This window comes from Eretmochelys imbricata, chromosome 14, assembly GCF_965152235.1.
Source record: "Eretmochelys imbricata isolate rEreImb1 chromosome 14, rEreImb1.hap1, whole genome shotgun sequence".
NCBI classification, from domain to species: Eukaryota; Metazoa; Chordata; order Testudines; family Cheloniidae; genus Eretmochelys; species Eretmochelys imbricata.
This window is the reverse complement of record NC_135585.1, coordinates 33,688,945-33,707,524: the sequence shown is the minus strand read 5'-3', so window position 1 is coordinate 33,707,524 and position 18,580 is coordinate 33,688,945. Positions and strand designations below refer to the sequence as shown.

The 18,580-nt window shown below is 53.9% G+C and overlaps 1 pseudogene across 1 annotated transcript; it reads right to left on the bottom strand.

Moving 5' to 3' along the window:
• Positions 1 to 9,451: 9,451 nt before the first annotated feature.
• Positions 9,452 to 15,648, bottom strand: LOC144274568 (C-type lectin domain family 2 member D-like; annotated as a pseudogene). Its single transcript, XR_013347896.1, has 5 exons — positions 15,406 to 15,648; positions 14,210 to 14,311; positions 12,890 to 13,077; positions 12,054 to 12,157; positions 9,452 to 10,419 (listed from the first exon to the last, which is right to left on the bottom strand). The product of XR_013347896.1 is annotated as a C-type lectin domain family 2 member D-like (transcript).
• Positions 15,649 to 18,580: the final 2,932 nt, after the last annotated feature.

Genomic DNA, 18,580 nt, shown 5'->3' with positions numbered 1-18,580 from the left:
TCCCTATTGCCTGCTTTGACCAGCTGATCTCAGCCCAACACATCCCTCAGGTGGTCGCAGTGGTGAGCTCTTTCCCCCTTTTTCTGGATTAGCCGCCAGCATGGGGACTGGATACATGTGGCCAAGGAAATGGAGAGGCGTGGAGGTCACTTGCAGAGGCATGCAGAGAACTTGCAGAGTTGCCTGTTAATGCAGCTCCTATGGGGGAGCACGGTAGGGTACCGTGCACTCAGGGCACCGTTTCAAATTTTGGTGGTTGGGGGGGGAGGATAATTTCACCATGATTCCAGGGGCTATTTAGGCACCTGAAAACTCTAGTGTTTTGGCAGATAACATAGCAATGAGCTGACAGGAACACTTGCTAGACTGCTTTCCGGGGAAGACAGCTATAAGAATGGATCCAGGGAATGGTTCTGTATCTCTGAGCTGTTTGGACACTTTCAGGGAACATTCCAGATGCAAGACAGAGATCCCCAAAGTTATCCTGGGTACCCCTGAGAGACTTATGGAAAACTAGCAGATACCACATCTCTGCTGTCACTTTGCACTGACAAACTTGGACTGTCCCAACCTGTTCATGTATTTTACCTGCTTTAAGCTCTCAAGAACTTTCACAAATAAAAGAAAGAAAATTAAATAAATGACGTAGTTACACTGATATAGGGCCGTAGCATAAACTCAACCTCAGAGTTGTCCCATTGAAATGGAATTATTCACAGCAGTCATTAAAGTTAAACATGCACGTAAGTGTTTCCAGGGCCGAGATTAAGGCCACAGCTTACGAGAGGGGCAGACGCAAGAAGAGAAGAGCGGTGCAAAAACTGAAATACCACTTGCAACTTGGCCCAAACAATGCAGCATGACAAATAAACTCATCTTGTTATACAGTAATAGAGCTGGTTCAAAATGGTTTTACACTCACAATGCAACCTTTGAACTAGAAATGCCACTTTGGATTACATTGATCATTTGAAAAGAGTTCCCTTTTAAAAAAAAGCATTTTGGATTTCTCTGCCCACTTGAGAGAGAACGTGGAGTTTTTCCCACCAAAACTAAACAGAAATTTGATCATTAAAAACATTTGCAAATGAGTTAGAAGAATATTGGGGAGGGGGAGTGGTTTCTTCTTCAATTTTCATGACCCTCCCCACCCCCACTATTTTTGACCAGTTCTAATTATGAATAAATGTCTGTCTCTCCATGAATGATAAACATGTCTGCTACTGAAACATTTACAAACAATGGCTCTCATGAGGAGCACTGAGGTCACATTACGTAGAGAAACACCCAGGCCTGCAGGGTTCACATTCTCAAAGACATAAACCGCCCCAGGACGGGAATGTCACACACAACACAGCGTGACTGGCCCGGGTTGGTTAGGTGCATGTTTTGCTGTTGCTGGTGAATTGTGCTTTTTTGAGGTGGGGGGGAGTTATATTTGAAAGGAGTTCTTCATCCTCTCCCATTCTCATCCAGGGGAGACCAGGGCCCACCACTTTTTACTGTCCATAAGTGTGAGCGACTGGATGAGGGGGGAGAGAAAGGAGCAGAGGGGGGCGTGTTTTGGGGGCAAGAGGCAGCGTGAAGTGGGAGCTCAGGGAGAAAGATGGCGTGGGGGGGGGCGTCAGGGAAAGGGGCAGTTTGAGGGGGCAGGACCTCGAGGAGAAGGGGTGGCACAGGGACTGGGCCACAGTTTGGCTGCCAGCAGCCCCCACACTTTTAGGAAGCTTTTGCCCATCCTGCCCTCATCCCAAATACATTTGTTACAGTAAGAAAACTTTGAGCAACAAGGAGACTCAGAGACCGACAATATAACCACTAAAATCCTCACCCGCCCCGAGAACAGGGTGAACAAAACTAAAATTTTTCCAAGTTTTTGATGACCCGAAAAGCTTTAAAAAAAAAAAAAAAGACCCAGGAACATTTCAAGGGTTGTAACTTTTTGAATTTTTAAAATAAAACTGAAGGACATTTTTAAACAAAAAATTGTTTCAAGCTGAAAAATCAAAATGGTTTGTTTGGAAAGTGTCTAAACGAAATGCTTCGACTTTTTAAGAACTGGGGGGAAGGGCTGGACGTGAACAATTCAGCAGACCAGACATGAATTCGCAAACTGCTGAATTGGCATTTTTCACCTAAAAAAGGTTTAGATGAAAAGTTTTGCTGAGTCTAATCCCCACCATTGAGGGGCATCGTAAGAGTGATCAGCTCTTCTAGCTGGTTCCCCAGCCCAAGTCTGTCTCCATTTAATGGGTCCCTCGCCCCACTCCGGTTTAGGGTTGCCAATTTTAATTGGACGTATTCCTGAAGATTTTATCACAAGACATAATCTTGAATTAAAAAGTTAATCTTTAATTCCTGCAGACTCCCGGTCATCCTGGAGAATTGGCAATGCTACTCCAGTTTCCTGGGCCACACCCGTGTCCCCACCTAATGGATCCCTTCCTCTGGGTTCCTGGGTCAAGCGTCTGTCCACCATTAGCAGGTCTCCTTCCCCATTCTCCAGGGCTGGGTCTCGATTCCTGTTTCTGGTTCCCTGGGCCTGGGACTCGTCCCTGTCACACACTGTGGGGAGCTCAGATTCCTGAGAATCCTGTGGACTTCCAGGCTGCTGGGAGGGATGAGTCAGCAGCTTCCTGAAGATGAGTCATGAGTAGGCAAACGCTTTCCCTCTACCTTTCCAAAACCCACATCGGTATAGTGAGACTAGCACCCCCACCACTGCCACCACTGCACGCACCATGAGACGATTCCAGGACGCTGGCTCTGAAACAAAAAAAGAGAGAGAAAGGCCCCATGACTAAGGGACTCCGTTAAATCATCCCACTGCTGCCATGAGGATCCCAGAAGATGAAGACATTCCTGGGACACAGTAAGAGCTGAGCTGGGTCGCGTGCACATGGTCACCACTCAGAGCAGCGGGAATGAGATCTCCAGGCTCATTATCCCCCTCGGCCAACGTGATGGAGGGAGAAAGGTGAGCCCAGCAAAGCAGCCCCTGTTCCAGAGTCTGGGAACTGTGATTTTTAAGATGCTCCTGGATGAGATCCCTCAAGTCTTAAGGTTAGAGGGGACGGTTAGGATCATCTACTCCAGCGTCTCCTGAAGCGTGGGAAAGGGCTAGCCATGGTGGGAAGGGTGGGGTTTGAAGATGTAGACAGGAAAATGGGGGGTGAGGTCGCTAACACATTGCTGACAGGTGAGGGGCACAATTGGTTTCTTTGCCTTGAGGAGGGGGCTCAGCTTTTAAAAGTTTTGGGAGGAATAATTTAGTCTGAGCCCTGGCATAACCCAGGCCAGAGAACGTCACCTACTGATTCCTGCACCCAGTCCAGTGATTTATGGCACTGACTTGGCATTGAGAGGGATTTTATCATACGCTGAAATCCAGCTGTGGAAGGGAAAGGGCATTAGAAGCTGAAAGACCTCAGAAGTGGCTCTGGTTTTCTACTCAAAATAACCACCCAGGGCTGATTTTCCCCAGCCCAGCACCTTGCAGTCATGCACCCTGCGCCTAGTGAGTTCGGTGTGCAGGCAGGCTCCCAAATCCAGACAGTGGCTCTTCACATCCCCTTTCCCCTGGCGTCAGGGACTGCCCTGAGCGCCCATCCTGCAAACACTTACGCACCTGAGCCCTCCCACTGCGATCCAAGGCTACTCCTGCTGATGGAGTTAAACACGTGGCTAAAGCGTTTGCAGAGGTTCCAAAGAGCTGAGGCTCTGTGCAAAAGGAACATTACTTCAGTTAATCCAATCTTGGGTTGAGGAGATGCTCCTGCCCGCCCCCTCCCTTCACAGCTGAGCCTCCCACCCAGTGGAATTCTCCAAGGAACTTCCCACTCCAAGAGACAGAGGTGCCTGAAGTGGCCATTAGCCTTTTAAGTCCCTTTGGGAATCCAGCCCTAACCCTTCATCGGGACAAGTCCTCAGCTCCCTGCAGCTGTCCTGTTACCCAGGTTGCACGGTGCAGGTTCTCTCTCACCCATCAGACTTGGTTTTTAAAGGAAAGCTGAGATGCAGGAGATCAAGGTGGTGCTTCCAATGAACAAGTACCAGGTCACCCACCCTATGAGATTCAGGCTTGTATGGTCCTTGCTCCAGATCCCCTAACTCTGTGGTTCTCAAGCAGGGGTACATGTATCCCTGGGGTACACAGAGCTCTTCCCAGGAGCATGTCAACTCATCTACTTCTTGGCCTAGTTTTACAACGGGCTACATAAAAAGCACTAGCGAAGTCAGTGCAAACTAAAATTTCAGACAGACACTGACTTGTTTACACTCTTCTATATGCTACACCCGGACATGTAAGTACAATACATGTGGAGAAAGAGGTGGTTAGGGACTATTTAGAAAAGCTGGACGTACACAAGTCCATGGGGCAGGACGAGTTGCATCCAAGAGTGCTAAAGGAACTGGCGGCTGTGATTGCAGAGCCATTGGCAATTATCTTTGAAAACTCGTGGCGAATGGGGGAAGTCCCGGATGACTGGAAAAAGGCTAATGTAGTGCCAATCTTTAAAAAAGGGAAGAAGGAGGATCCTGGGAACTACAGGCCAGTCAGCCTCACTTCTGTCCCCAGAGAAATCATGGAGCAGGACCTCAAAGAATCAATCCTGAAGCACTTAGAGGAGAGGAAAGTGATCAGGAACAGTCAGCATGGATTCACCAAGGGAAGGTCATGCCTGACTAATCTAATCGCCTTCTATGATGAGATTACTGGTTCTGTGGATGAAGGGAAAGCAGTGGATGTATTGTTTCTTGACTTTAGTAAAGCTTTTGACACGGTCTCCCACAGTGTTCTTGTCAGCAAGTTAAAGAAGTACGGGCTGGATGAATGCACTATAAGGTGGGTAGAAAGTTGGCTAGATTGTCGGGCTCAATGGGTAGTGATCAATGGCTCCATGTCTAGTTGGCAGCCGGTGTCAAGTGGAGTGCCCCAGGGGTCGGTCCTGGGGCCAGTTTTGTTCAATATCTTCATAAATGATCTGGAGGATGGTGTAGATTGCACTCTCAGCAAATTTGCAGATGATACTAAACTGGGAGGAGTGGTAGATACGCTGGAGGGCAGGGATAGGATACAGAGGGACCTAGACAAATTGGAGGATTGGGCCAAAAGAAATCTGATGAGGTTCAATAAGGATAAGTGCAGGGTCCTGCACTTAGGACGGAAGAACCCAATGCACAGCTACAGACTAGGGACCGAATGGCTAGGCAGCAATTCTGCAGAAAAGGACCTAGGGGTGACAGTGGACGAGAAGCTGGATAGGAGTCAGCAGTGTGCCCTTGTTGCCAAGAAGGCCAATGGCATTTTGGGATGTATAAGTAGGGGCATAGCAAGCAGATCGAGGGACGTGATCGTCCCCCTCTATTCGACATTGGTGAGGCCTCATCTGGAGTGCTGTGTCCAGTTTTGGGCCCCACACTACAAGAAGGATGTGGATAAATTGGAAAGAGTCCAGCGAAGGGCAACAAAAATGATTAGGGGTCTGGAACACATGACTTATGAGGAGAGGCTAAGGGAACTGGGATTGTTTAGTCTGCAGAAGAGAAGAATGAGGGGGGATTTGATAGCTGCTTTCAACTACCTGAGAGGTGGTTCCAGAGAGGATGGTTCTACCACTGAGAATAGTCTAGAAGAGGACAGGACAAGGAGTAATGGTCTCAAGTTGCAGTGGGGGAGGTATAGGTTGGATATTAGGAAAAACTTTTTCACTAGGAGGGTGGTGAAACACTGGAATGCGTTGCCTAGGGAGGTGGTGGAATCTACTTCCTTAGAAGTTTTTAAGGTCAGGCTTGACAAAGCCCTGGCTGGGATGATTTAATTGGGGATTGGTCCTGCTTTTGAGCAGGGGGTTGGACTAGATGACCTCCTGAGGTCCCTTCCAACCCTGATATTCTATGATTCTATGAATACTTATTTCCAATGGGTTTATTTTATAATTGTATGGTACAAATGAGAGTCAGCAATTTTTCAGCAATAGTGGCTGTGGCAAAATTTGTATTTTTACATCTGATTTTCGAAGCAAGTCGTTCTTAAGTCAGGAGAAACTTGGGGTACGCAAGACAAATCAGACTCCTGAAAGGGGTGCAGTGGTCTGGAAAGGTTGAGAGCCACCGCCCTAACTCACCTTACAGCCTGGGACGTCTTCTCGACTCATGCTCTGCAGGGAAGTTGGAGATGAAGGAAAACACCAGAGCCCAGCTTCCCATTAACGGGAGGGGGAGGAAAGACTCACCCCTGGGCCTTTCCTTGTTACAGGGACCCACAGTGATACGAACTCTCTCTCACTCTGCAACTTCTCAAGCTCTGCTGATGGGAACAACTGCGGGTGGATAAAAGGCAGCCAGGTTCTGTCTGAGACGTGTGCCGCGGATCTCAAATGGATCTGCCAAAAAGAAGCGGCCGTGATAGAAACAGTGCAACTGAGGATCCACATTTGTGTAGCTGTAATGTGAAGTACCCCCTGTTTAGTCTCCTGGGTAGGGCCCTACCAAATTCACCCATCCAGTTTGGTAAATTTCATGGTCATGAGATTTTTAAGTCTTTTAAATTTTACAGTTTTAGCTATTTCAATCTGAAACGTCACCCTGTTGTAACTGTGTGGATCCCATCCCAGAAGAGGATCATGGTGGGGGTCTCAAGGCTATTGGGGGAGGGGTGTCACGGTATTGCGACCCTGACTTCGGCACTGCTCCTGGCAGTGGTGCTACCTTCAGAGCTGGGCTCCCGGCCGGCAGCCATGGAGCTTTCTGCTGCTGGGGGAGGTTCCTGGCGGTGGCTCTGATCTGGCCCTGGGAGCAGCCCATGCAGGGGACGAGGTCCTGTTCCTCCCCAGCCCAGCCCGAACTTGCAGCTAGAGCCTGGCACACGGTAGGAGCTCCTGCCCAGGACGCTCCCAGCCCTGCCCCTCCCCCGTTTCAGGGTCCAGCACTCAGAGGTTAAAAGGGCCTGGAGCTGGCGGGTGGCAGGGTTCCCTCCTGACCACCGCGCTTGGGGCAGTTGCCCACATCACCCACCCATAAGGTTGGCCCCTCCCCGCCCAACCTCCCACCCTCACGTCTGCACTGTTGCTGGCAGCAGCACTGCCTTCAGAGCTGGGCACCAGACCAGCAGCTGCTGCTCTCTGGCCGCCCAGCTCTGAAGGCAGCGTAGACGTAAGGGGGGCAGTACTGGGACATATTCCCCCCCTCCCCCGCCGAGCCAGATTTCACAGGGGAGACCAGATTTCACAGGCTGAGATGCATTTTTCATGGTCATGAATTTGGTAAAGCCCTACTCACGGGGCGGGACTGGGGCTTTAGGCAGAGCAGAACTCTGGGCGGTGCTGGGACTCAGGTGCCCCGCGCAGTCACAGTTCCTCTCCTCGGTCCTCCTCACTGGGCTGGGGCCTTGGGGTGTAATTTTTAACTGCCCCAAACCTTCAGTAAGTTAATACCCTGCAATGCTTCCCAGGGTACCCAGGGCTGGGAGGCACCTCGCCACCACCTGCCCTTTGCCTGAGGGAGCCTTGTCTGTGCCTGCCATGGGTCAGCGCCCCAACTCCACTGGCCACACGCACTCGCTGCTGGGCCTGCCATCACTGCAGGGTAGCAATAGGCCCACTCTGCCCTCAAGCCCTCTGAGCATCTGTCTGGAGCGAACAATCCCTGGTCCCCTGGGCACTGGCAGGATTCACAGATTCACTGTTTCCAAAGGAACAGTAACATCCTCGGCCCCAGCTTACCAGGTCCAGCTCCGATCACTGCTCCACTTAACACACAGCGCTGCCATAGGCTCACAGCGAAATCACCCCTCAGTTCAACAAAGCCAAGCGTCAAGTAGAAGTGTTGGAAACAAATGGTTACATATAACAAAGTCATAACATGTGTTCTAGAGCCTAGACCGAACTAACAAGGTATTCTCCTGTCTATCCAAGTACAGCTCACCCGAAATCCTTGCAGCACTTCAGAGCCAGGCAGGCTCGGACTCTTCTTTCATGAGACACGTGTATGGTCAGTTTGTCTCCGAGGGGAAGGATCCAGTAGGTCTCTGCGCACCGAGAGAGATCAGACCGATCCTTTGTCTTTATGCTTCAACACCACAGATGGACACACACAGCCCCCTGCTTTAAGTTTCTTCCTGTAGATTTCCCTTTTTTGTGGATTTTGCAATCTAATTTTACACCTGGCTCAGTGGCAAAGAGACATCCTACGGCAGGCACAGAATACACAGAGGGCCAGACAGGGAGGTAACCTCAGTTGCCTCCTGTCTGAAAGGAGCATCTGAGGTACATCACCTCCTGTGACCTGCCTTAACTCCAAGACCTTAAAGGCATCATTGTCAGTCTAGAGACACAGCTCCTTACATAGTATCCGCACAGAGGTCTTGCTCCGATTATGGTGACCATTGGGCTACTGGCCCTTGATACAGACCTCGCTTGCCCCCTTTGGTGAACTATTCCGTAGACCACTGGTTCTCAACCAGGGGAACATGTACTTCTGGCCGTATGCAGACGTCTTCCCGGGGAGACATCAACTCATCCAGATATTTACCGAGTTTTAAAACAGGCTACATAAAAAGCACTAGCGAAGTCAGTACAAACTAAAATTTCAGATAATGACTTGTTTACACTGCTCTATCCCCTATACACTGAAATGGAAGTACAATATTTGTATTTCCATTGATTTATTTTATGATATGGTAACAATGAGAACGTCAGCCATTTTTCAGTAATAGTGGCTGTGACGATTCTGTATTTTTTATGTCTGATTTTGTAAGGGAGTAGTTTTTAAGTGAGGTGAAACTGGAGTTTCACTTTTTAAGTGAGGTGGCAAATCAGACTCCTGCAAGAGGTACAGTCATCTGGAAAGGTTTAAAACGACTGATGTAAAGATCAGACCCAGGGGATTCCTGGAAAACCTTCTGTGCTGCCTGCCACTTGGCACCAAGGGGTCCCTGGGTCACATACATCTTTACCCCAAACTCCATCTCTGGGCAGGCTCAGCTCCTCTCTCCTGCAAGGAGGGAACTGGAGCCAAGGCCGTGCAATAGCGCTGTCTGCAGTGTCTTGAGAGAGTGCGCGCCAACCTCAGGGCAGACTGCTGGGAACCAGGGCACAAATCCAAACTGGCTGAGAATTCTAGACATAGATTTCACCAACCAAACATGCAGGGTAACCTCCTCCGGCATCCTAACAGCCTAGCCATGCAGTCCCCTTGGGTACTCCGATCTGTCTCGCAACCCAGGTGAGCCTGCCTTTGAGAGACAGATGGTCTCTTACACTCAGAATCACAACAGTATTCAGGTTACTCCCAGTCCCACAGGTCCAGGCACCCCAGGTGAACTGCACCTTAGACATCACACCAAAGACCGCGCATGTAGCCAGTCTTATTATATGACACTTTATTAAAAAGGAAATAAGAATTATTTACAAGGCTAAAGCAGGTGAACATACATACACAACTAAGCTACAAAGTTTCAAAAGGTAACAGAAGCATCTATAGCAGACATGGGGACTTTGGCATGACCTGCCACCTGGTCTGTCTGTGTCACACCTACCCCCTCCCTGCCCTTTTCAAACCCACTGGGCTCCAGGAAGGGAGAGAACAGACATTTCTCCTCTTACTCCTACGTTCCAGGCCCTAGGTATCCCACGAGGAGTGTAACAGGGGTCCTACTCCCTTGGCAGGTGCAGCGCTCTTAAAACTAAAAATGGAAAATTAAAACCAGTTTAAAACGTTCATTCTTTCATCCAAAGCAATATCTGGCAACAAAAACCAGGAACTGGTGTGTAAACCTGCAAACTTCAAAATCAATTGGGTTTTCAAAACACCCCGAAAACTGACCCATAATAAAGTCTTGTTAAAAAGTTCCTTGGAGTGGGGAGGGAATGGAGAACATCCCCCCTCAGCTCTATTCCAGACCATAAAATGGGAATGATGAATATTTTTAAAAGATTCCATAGGTAATTTTCAAGAATAAAAAGCTTCTGTTGGGGAATGTCAGGGCAGTGAAAGCTGAGGCTGGTGCCTTGGCTCAGTTAGGCAGAGTTCCTGGTGCAGCTGAGGAGGGGTAGGAAAGGCTGGATTTGAGCCATTCCACTGGCAGAAAAAGAGACGGCACGGGTGGGGGGACAAGATGTGCAAATAGCATCTCTGGTTTTCACCTGAGTCCACAGTGCTTTGCCCAGTGATGCGCAGAGCATTCCCCAATATTCCGGAATTGCTCAGATGTGATCTTGTAAAGAGATCAGTCCAGCTTTTCCGGGACTAATTCCACAGTGCTCTCCTTACGAGCCCCCTACCATGGCAGCCTCCTGTGCCTCTGTAAATGCATTGGGTTTGGTGCAGATCCAGGGTATCTCACTGGTGTATCGCAAGCTGCTGACCGCACTCAGATCGTTCAGATACGCGCAGTCTCCTCCTCCTCCTATTGGAAACCTGCAAGAGAGAAGCCAGGGAGCTGGTGTCAGGTAGGAGTTGGACATTTCCCATCAGTCACAGGCAGGGAGAGACGCTCTCGCACAGTGCAGGGAGCTGCTGCACCCACAGCCCCTCACGATTCCGCTTCCTGCACCTGCCACAGGCCCCAGCTAGAAAGGGGGCAGTGGGGCAGCAAGGCCAGGAAAGTTCTCATATCAACTGACCTCCATGGAGCATTTATGCTGGGAGGGTATTAACCCAGTTCCTACTCCCTCCCCCAGCCCCGCACACCCAGCTGGGTCTGGATGGGCCCCTGCAGGACCAACCCACCCAAACTGCCCCGGGCGCAGGTTCCAGGTGACTCTCAGCATGGCGAGGAGCAGCAGTAACTCCGCACAGAAGAGCTGGGTCCAGGGCTCCCTGGACAGTTTACATCAGCTCTCAGGCCAGAGGCCTGTCAGGACAGGCTGTATTGCAGGGGGCGGCTGGAGTGAAATGCCAGCAGCACAAACCCAGCAGCCATGGGGTGACCCCAGCCACTCACACAGAGCTTCCCGTCAGAGCTGGAGGCCAGTACTTCCCACCTGGAAACAGGGTGGAATCCAGGCCCACAGGCAAATCCTCCCCCATGGTCCCATCCTGGCTACTCACAGTAGTCATGTGCTGGGCTGGGAGGAGGCCCAGCACTACTCTTTGGGCAGGCCGGGATCTCCCTGCCCTCAGGCCACCAGCCTCTGGCTCGGGGTGAGATCTGTCCCAGAGAAGGGAGAGCCCAGCTCACAGCCACCTGAGCAGATGGCTGTGGATGGCTCCCCCACCAGCATCACCCCAGACGAGCTCTGAGGAGATGGCAATGAGGCACCCAGAGCCTTCTGCTGGGGTGGGCGCCCACAGGGTGGCAGATTTCAGGGTTAACACCCCACTGAGATGCCTGTTTACCCAGTTTGGGTAAATTGGCGTCACAATAGCCATCACGGATGGTGTCTAAAAATCGCATCTCTGCATCCCATCCAGAGGGGACATGTTCCCAGACAATATGGGGATAATTGAAAACCCCCATTATTATTCGGTTTTCTGCTTTTGTAGCCTCTCTAATCTCTGAATTTCACAGTCCCCATCCTGGTCAGTAGTATACTCCTGCTGCTAGATTCTTATTCTTCAAGTGTGGAATTTCTATTCTTAGAGATGCTAGGATACAGTTGGATTTGTTTAAGATTTTTACTCTAATTTACTCTATACTTTCCTGGACATGTAGTGCCACTCCCTGGCCAGTGTGACGTACTCTGCCGTTCTTTCAGTGCTGATGGTCCAGGGTCAAACCCTGCTATCGGCTCAGCTGGGGTTTGGTTATTTGATCACACCCACATCCCACTGAAAATCCCTCTTGGGATGTCATCTGGGCCATCTCTACTGTACCCCCATTCTCATGGCAGCCCCAGGCACTCAGCGTTTGTGACTATCAGGCGTCTTTAACGCAGATGGCCCCACTAAAGCCAGACAGATCTGAAAGCTTTGGCCAGTCTCCCAGCAGACAACACTTGCTTCCACCCATCACTAATACACAGAGTACATAGCACTGACTGGTGAGTCGGCTGAACTCGGTATCTCAGACACCAGGGACCCAAAGCCCAGGGAATTCACAGAGGACTTACAGGTTGTTGAATTTGGTGCCATTGGCCCATTTCCAAAGCTGCCCAGGGTCCCTCCAGAGGCCAATCCAGTGGTCAAATCTGCCTTTATAGCGCAGCAGGAAAGTCTAAAAACAGCAGAGGGAGAGGTGGGTTCAGAGCACAGGCTATGTGCACCAGAGACTCACAGGGATACACTGATGGGCTCTGTTTTCAGGGAACGGCTGGGGATTTTTGCCTCCCTCTTGCCCAGCTCTGGGTAATTCAGTATTAACTTTCCCATCCCAAACCCAGGTCCCCCTCACATCAATCCGCCCAGGGCTGGAGCAGCTCTTGGGTCTAAGCTGCCCCCACACCTCTCCATAGAAGGCCACATTCTGTGTCAAAGCCTCGCCTTACAGAACAACTGAGCTCCCCTCCCCATCACAGGGGAAGGGGAAGGAAAGAGCCCAGCTGAGCTCAATAAGGGATGCTGGGAAGGGCCAGGGATGAGAGAAGAGCCACCAAATCCTCAGTCAGAAGGGGCCAGGGCTAAGAGGAGCCCCCCCATCCTCATCTGGCTACCCAAGAGCACTGGCTCTTCAAGTCAATCTGGGATCTCAGTACCCCTTTGGCCCCATGCCACCCAGAAGACACTCAAGGCAGCCTAGCCCGAGAGAGGGGCGGTCTCCTTTTGAGAGGGCTGACAGTGAGTGATCCCTGCAATCAGACACGGACACTAGAGGTGCCCCGGGCCAGCCAGCAAGGCCTGGCATTCAGCAGCTGGAAGCTCATTTACTCAGAGCTGCTCCTCGAGCCCAGGTTCTCCTGCAGCAGCTGCTGAGCCAAGACCAGAACGTTGCAATTCGAGCATCTCTCACCATTTCCTGCTCACTGTTGATCTCAGCCAGGGAGGCGCTGAGCACAGAGCAGTGGGTCAGGCTGCAGGTCCAGTTCCTTTCGGCCTCAGAGAAATAGTATCATTTCCCTCGGTATCCGATCCAGCCGTCTGGGCATGCGGGGCCAGCAACGGGCCCCGGTTCAGCTGACGGACACTTAGGTCTCCACACTGAGAATGAGACAGCGACACGTGGTGTGAGCGAGACCCGCCACCTGCCAACGAGGAGAACAGGGGGAGATCAGCCCCTGCGCTCCAGGCTTCTGAGACACCTCGAACCAGGGTGGGTACTGAAAGGCCGTGAGGGAGCCAGGAGGATGCTGGGAATCCAGCCCCAGAGGGGGGTTATCTGACTCTGCTCTCACTCTCTTGGGTTCGCATTCAACAGGGATGAAGCTGACAAACTGCTCATGCCATGAAGCCCAGGACAGAGAGCTGGGCCCAAGCTCAGCGTTACAACACGGAGTGGGCAGACAGCTGCAGAGGGAGGGGACAGTTACCAGGGGGCCAGCAGGGGGGCAATAATTAATGGGTAGGAGATTAACTTCAACATGATTTGCCAGCTCTAGTACCCCAAGGAGTTCTGCTAGCCTGGACTGCTGCCCCCTCCCCCTGCTCTGCGCTTTGCTTCCCTGAAGAGGCAGGTTGAGATGAAGACAGGAACAAACTCCCTTCCCTTCAGGAGACCGAACGCCCGCTGCCCGGCTTCTCCAGCGCAGCCAGCCAGGTTCACGGTCACCATAAGCAGCTGCCATCTGCGCTCGCACACGCTGTCTGTGTAGGCGGGGACGTCAATAGCATGACGAGACCCTGCCCTGCCGAGGCCACCAATGGGTGGGTTTCACGCTGCGTTAAGGGAGGTGTCTGTACTGCGTTCCACGGCTCCTTTCAGTGACACGCCAGCACCTGCCCAGCACTGGGCACCACCCGGGGATGCAGGAAGGCCAGGCTGGCACCTCAGGGCGACACGCTGCAGGCAGAGGGCCCAGCTCATTGCTGCCCTGCACTGTCAATCACCCCCACTCTGCACGGGTATCAGTGACCGTGCCTGGGGCCCGGCAACAGTGACTTGGACCCAGAGTGCTCAGAGATGGGCTGCAGGGAGCTAATGTCAGTCCCGACACAGAGTGCGCCCAGGTGCAGGGGTCTGGGAGGGAGCAGGAGGAGGGTCTTGGAGGAACATCCCCCAGGAATCCTCTGTCCCAGGCTCAGAAGCCAGACAGGCCAGGAGGAGAGACTGAGTGTGGTGGCTCCAGGGGGAATGGGATGTGCAGAGAGGGGGAAGGGAAGGGCGAGAACTCACCTGCCAGGAGAATGATAAGAACTAAGAACATGATTGCGAGGGCGACTGCGAGCACAATTGTACATGTCTTGTAGTTACATTTCCTGCACTTACGACGAGGGTCTGAAAGAGAAAGACCCTTCTGGCAGGGCCGCAAGGACACGTCTCCCCGACAGCCCCAGGGCTGGAGCTGCCTTAGAACAGTGGTTCTCACCCACCGGTTCATGTACCCCTGGGGGTAAGCAGAGCTCTTCCACGGGGCACATCAACTCATTGAGAGATTTGCCTCGTGTTACGACAGGCTACATAAAAAGCACTAAGTCAGTACAAGCTAAAATTTCCTACAGACAATGACTCGTTTATACTGCTTGATAGACTATACACAGAAAGGTACAGCGTTGATAGTCCAATTGATCTATTTCATAATTAAATACGCAACAATGAGAGAGTCAGCAATTTTTCAGGAATAGTGGCTGTGACATGTTTGTATTTCTATGTCCGATTTTGGAAGCAAGTTGTTTTTAAGTGAGATGAAACTTAGGAGAGTGCAAGACAAATCAGCCTCCTGACAGGGCGACAGTCCTCTGGAAAGGCTGAGAACCACTGGACTCGAGCATGCACCGTTCTGTCGATTGCTCCTTCTCTCAGACGCTCTGGGAGAGGAGCCCGGAGGGCCAGCCAGGCTGGGGCTGGCCCCTCCTTCCCCTCAGCCCAGTGCCCTCCCCTGGGCACTCCCAGCCAGGCTGCCAGGAGGCCTGGTGAGCTCAGGGGCACAGAGATAAGGACCTGCATGTCCTGGTGGCAGTTGCTCCAACTGCCCCCTCACCATCCCCACCCCCATTCTGCACCCTGCCGAGCGCTGGCTGGGCCCACACTGCCGAGTGCCCCTGTCCCCGCACACTGGGGTCTCACACTGGCCAGACACAGCAGAAGGAGGGAGAACGAACCAGGCAGAGATGGGCCAGGGCTGTCACAGGGGGTCTGACACACCCAGCCCAGGAGGGCCCTGCACAGTCCCATGACCACCGCTGTGTGCGCCAGACAGCAGCTGTGAGCCAGGGATTGGTGCCCTGAGAGCCCCTGGGGGTGATCCAGTCCCTGCTACCCACAGACGGGGCGTTGCTGGGCACTGGCTGCTGCCATTGAGAGCCTGGCCCCATGTGGGGAAGCCTCAGTGTCTCTCTCCAGCCTGTTCCCAGGCAGCGACACCCCATTACCTGGCTCTCCTCCAGTCTCCAGGTCTCCATTGCCTTCAACAGGCCACTCCTGCAGCGGCTCTTCGCTCCCAGCAGGTCCAGCTGCTGGCCCCATCGTCTCTCTCAGCGACACTCGGGCTGCACACGCTGCTGGAGGCGCTGGGCTGGGGTCGGCTCCTCTCTGTGACTGTGTCCGATTCAGCAGCAGCGAAGCCAAGCTGGGGCGGGGGTCCCGGCCCTGCTTCCCGCCACACCCTGCTCTGGACTCTCCAGCCGATCCGAAAGTCGAGACGGACCCAGCAGGACAGGTCAGTGAGGCGGGGGGGGGAGGGGCGCGATTTGTGGTTTCTCGTTCCCTGCCCAGCAGCCCAACCCCCAGCCAGAGGCTGTGCCATGATGATTGAACCCCCTTAAACGCCATGGCCCTTCCATCCCCCAGGGCTTCAGAGACCTGATCTGCTGAGGACCCCACCTGCCAGGCACCACCCACGCGTGGCAGGCACCCAGCTGGGGTTGACAGGAGGGAAAAACCCTCCCTCCCCACACATACCTCCCGCAATCAAGAGCAAGTCGAGAATCCTAACAGGAGTGGGGAGTTGGCGGGCGGGGGGAGAGAACCAGGATGGAATGAGTAAAATCAAGGCAATTAAATCACCAAGTCCAACGCCTCAATTTAAATAATCAATTTTAATCAACTTATCGATTCACACTTCAGTAATTTTCTAAGGCCAAGTGCCCACTCAGTGGGTGACAGAACCATTAAAACTTCATGTCCAAAACTTCCCCCACAGGGTGGGAGGAGGGGCGGGGAAATTGTGTGAGTGGCCCTTTCCTTCCCCCTTTTTCATTGGGAACGCAGGGAAGGGGAGGATGCCCGTGGGAAGCCCGGCCTGGGGCCCCCAAGGTTGGGGGCACAGGGAGCAACAGTGCGCTGATGCCCCCCCCCCCACTGGCTTGGGACCATGGGAGGGGAAGGGCCCAGGTAGCTCCATGCTGCACACAGGTGCCCCATCCCCAGCGAGCAGACCGAGGCGTGGGGAGAGCCACCAGACACCTAAGAGAGGCCCTGCCCCCAGAGGAGAAGGAAGGGGGGAAAAAGAGAGCCCCCCCCCCCACCAGCCCAGAGAGGAGAAGAAGGGAAGGGAGAGGAGGCACCCCCCCCCGGAGCCCGGACGGGGGAGGGGACGGGGGGGCACACCCTGTCACAGAGTGTGGGGGAGTCCAGGCCCTGCACCCCTCTTCATGGGATTCACTGAGACTCTCAGCCAGCCAGTAAAACAGAAGGTTTATTGGACAACAGGAACACAGTCCAAAACAGAGCTTGAGGGGACACCCAGGACCCCTCAGTCAAGTCCTTCTGGGGGAGCAGGGAGCTTGGACCCCAGCCCTGGGGTTCCCTGTGTTCCTCCACCCAGCCCCAAACTGAACTAAACCCCCCCAGCCGGCTCCCTCCTGCAGCCTCTGTCCACATTCCCGGGCAGAGGTGTCACCTCCCCCTCCCCCTGCTAGCTCAGGTTACAGGCTCTCAGGTCTCCCATCCCCAGGGCACATTCCCAGGTCAACACTCCCCCCTCCCTGCTGCCTCACATCCTCACAGGCCTCCCCCCCGGAGCCCAGATGGGGGGGGGGGACGCCGCCTCCCCCCCCGCCCCCCGGAGCCCAGACAGGGGGAAACTTCCCCAGAGTCCTGCCTGGCTTCACAGGGAGCAGTTCCAGAGCATCGCCCAGGGACTCCGGGACACCCCCCCAGCCCGGAGAGACAGGGGGGAGGGGGAGATTCCAGCCCCTGCCCCCCCTGTGTCCCGGCGCTCCCCCCACGAGCCCGGCGCGGGTGGCACGTTTCTCACCAGCTCAGCAGCGACCGTCACCGTCCGGAGCCTCCCCAGCCTCTGCGACCGCCCCCCCCCGCTGCGCTTTAAACCTCGCGCTGACTCCGCCCCCGCCCCGCCCCGCCCAGTCCTGCCATAAAACATTTGAACATTTTGACCCGTGACTTCACTTGCTGACCCGCTTCTGCCCACAGCAAAGGCTCGAGGGGGAGGGTCCTCCGGCCTGTCCGGAACCCAGCGCCCCGCCCGCTGGCTGGCTCGGACAGTCCAAAATGACGTGCCTGGTTCTCAGACTTGTCCCAGCTGCTGGGGATCAGCTCTCACAGCGGGGCGCCCCCCCCCGGCTTTCTCCGGGAGAAGCCCCCCCCGGCCCCCCCCAGCTGCCTGCTGCCGGGTTCCCGATCCCTTCCCTCCAAGCAGCCGGGACTGGCCGCTCCCGGAGGCAGAAGACCCCGGGCTGGCCGGACCGAGTCAGACGCGGGACGGTTGTGCCCGAGGGGAGAGCGATAGTAATCCTGAACTTCAGCGAGTAGGAGCCAAGATGGCAATAAACAGGGTCCCACGTCATCGGGGTTGTAGTTGGGTTTGTAACCTCCCCCGCCCCGCCCGCTCCTCCACCCCCAGACAGATTTATTCCCTCTCCCTGGGGGCAGAACTTCATCTCCATGTGCCCAGCTCTTCTCTCCTGCCCACAGACCCCCCATCTCCACTGGTCTCACTGCAGAGCAGGTCGGTTCCTTGCTGGTTTGCCTCCCCCTCTGACTGTGGGCTGCTAAAGTGATCTCGGTTGGGCTGACAGCAAAGGGGGGGGCTCAGGCAGTGGGGGGGGGGGGGCGGGTTGGATCTTAGTCCCAAGAGCTCCAATCTCCAGCTAGGGAAAGTTCCGCCGGGCAGGTGGGTGCTAAGCCCCCTCTGCCCGCGCCCTGCTCCACCCCCGCCCCCTTTCCAACCCCTTCCCCAAAGTCCCCGCCTCAACTCCGCCCCCTCCCTGCCCCTATTCCGACTCCTTCCCCAAATCCCTGCCCCGGCACCTGAGCGCCCCACAGTCCCGCTCCTCCCCCTCCCTCCCAGCGCTTGCTACAGCGGTTTCGGGAGGGCAGAGAAGGGGCCGCTGGGAGGGGGAGGAGTGGAGGCGGTTGGGTGGGGGGGGGGCGGGGAGCTTGCCTGCCAGTGGGTGCAGAGCACCCACTAATTTTTCCCCAACGGTGCTCCAGCCCCGGAGCACCCATGGGTGGGCCCAAACCTGCCCCCCGAAATCAAGAGATTAGCTGAAAAATCAGCAAGGTATTAAACAAGGATGCAGCCTGTTTCTCTCCTGCCTGGTTTTACAACCTGTGGGCACATTTTCAGGCCTTTCTCCATGACGC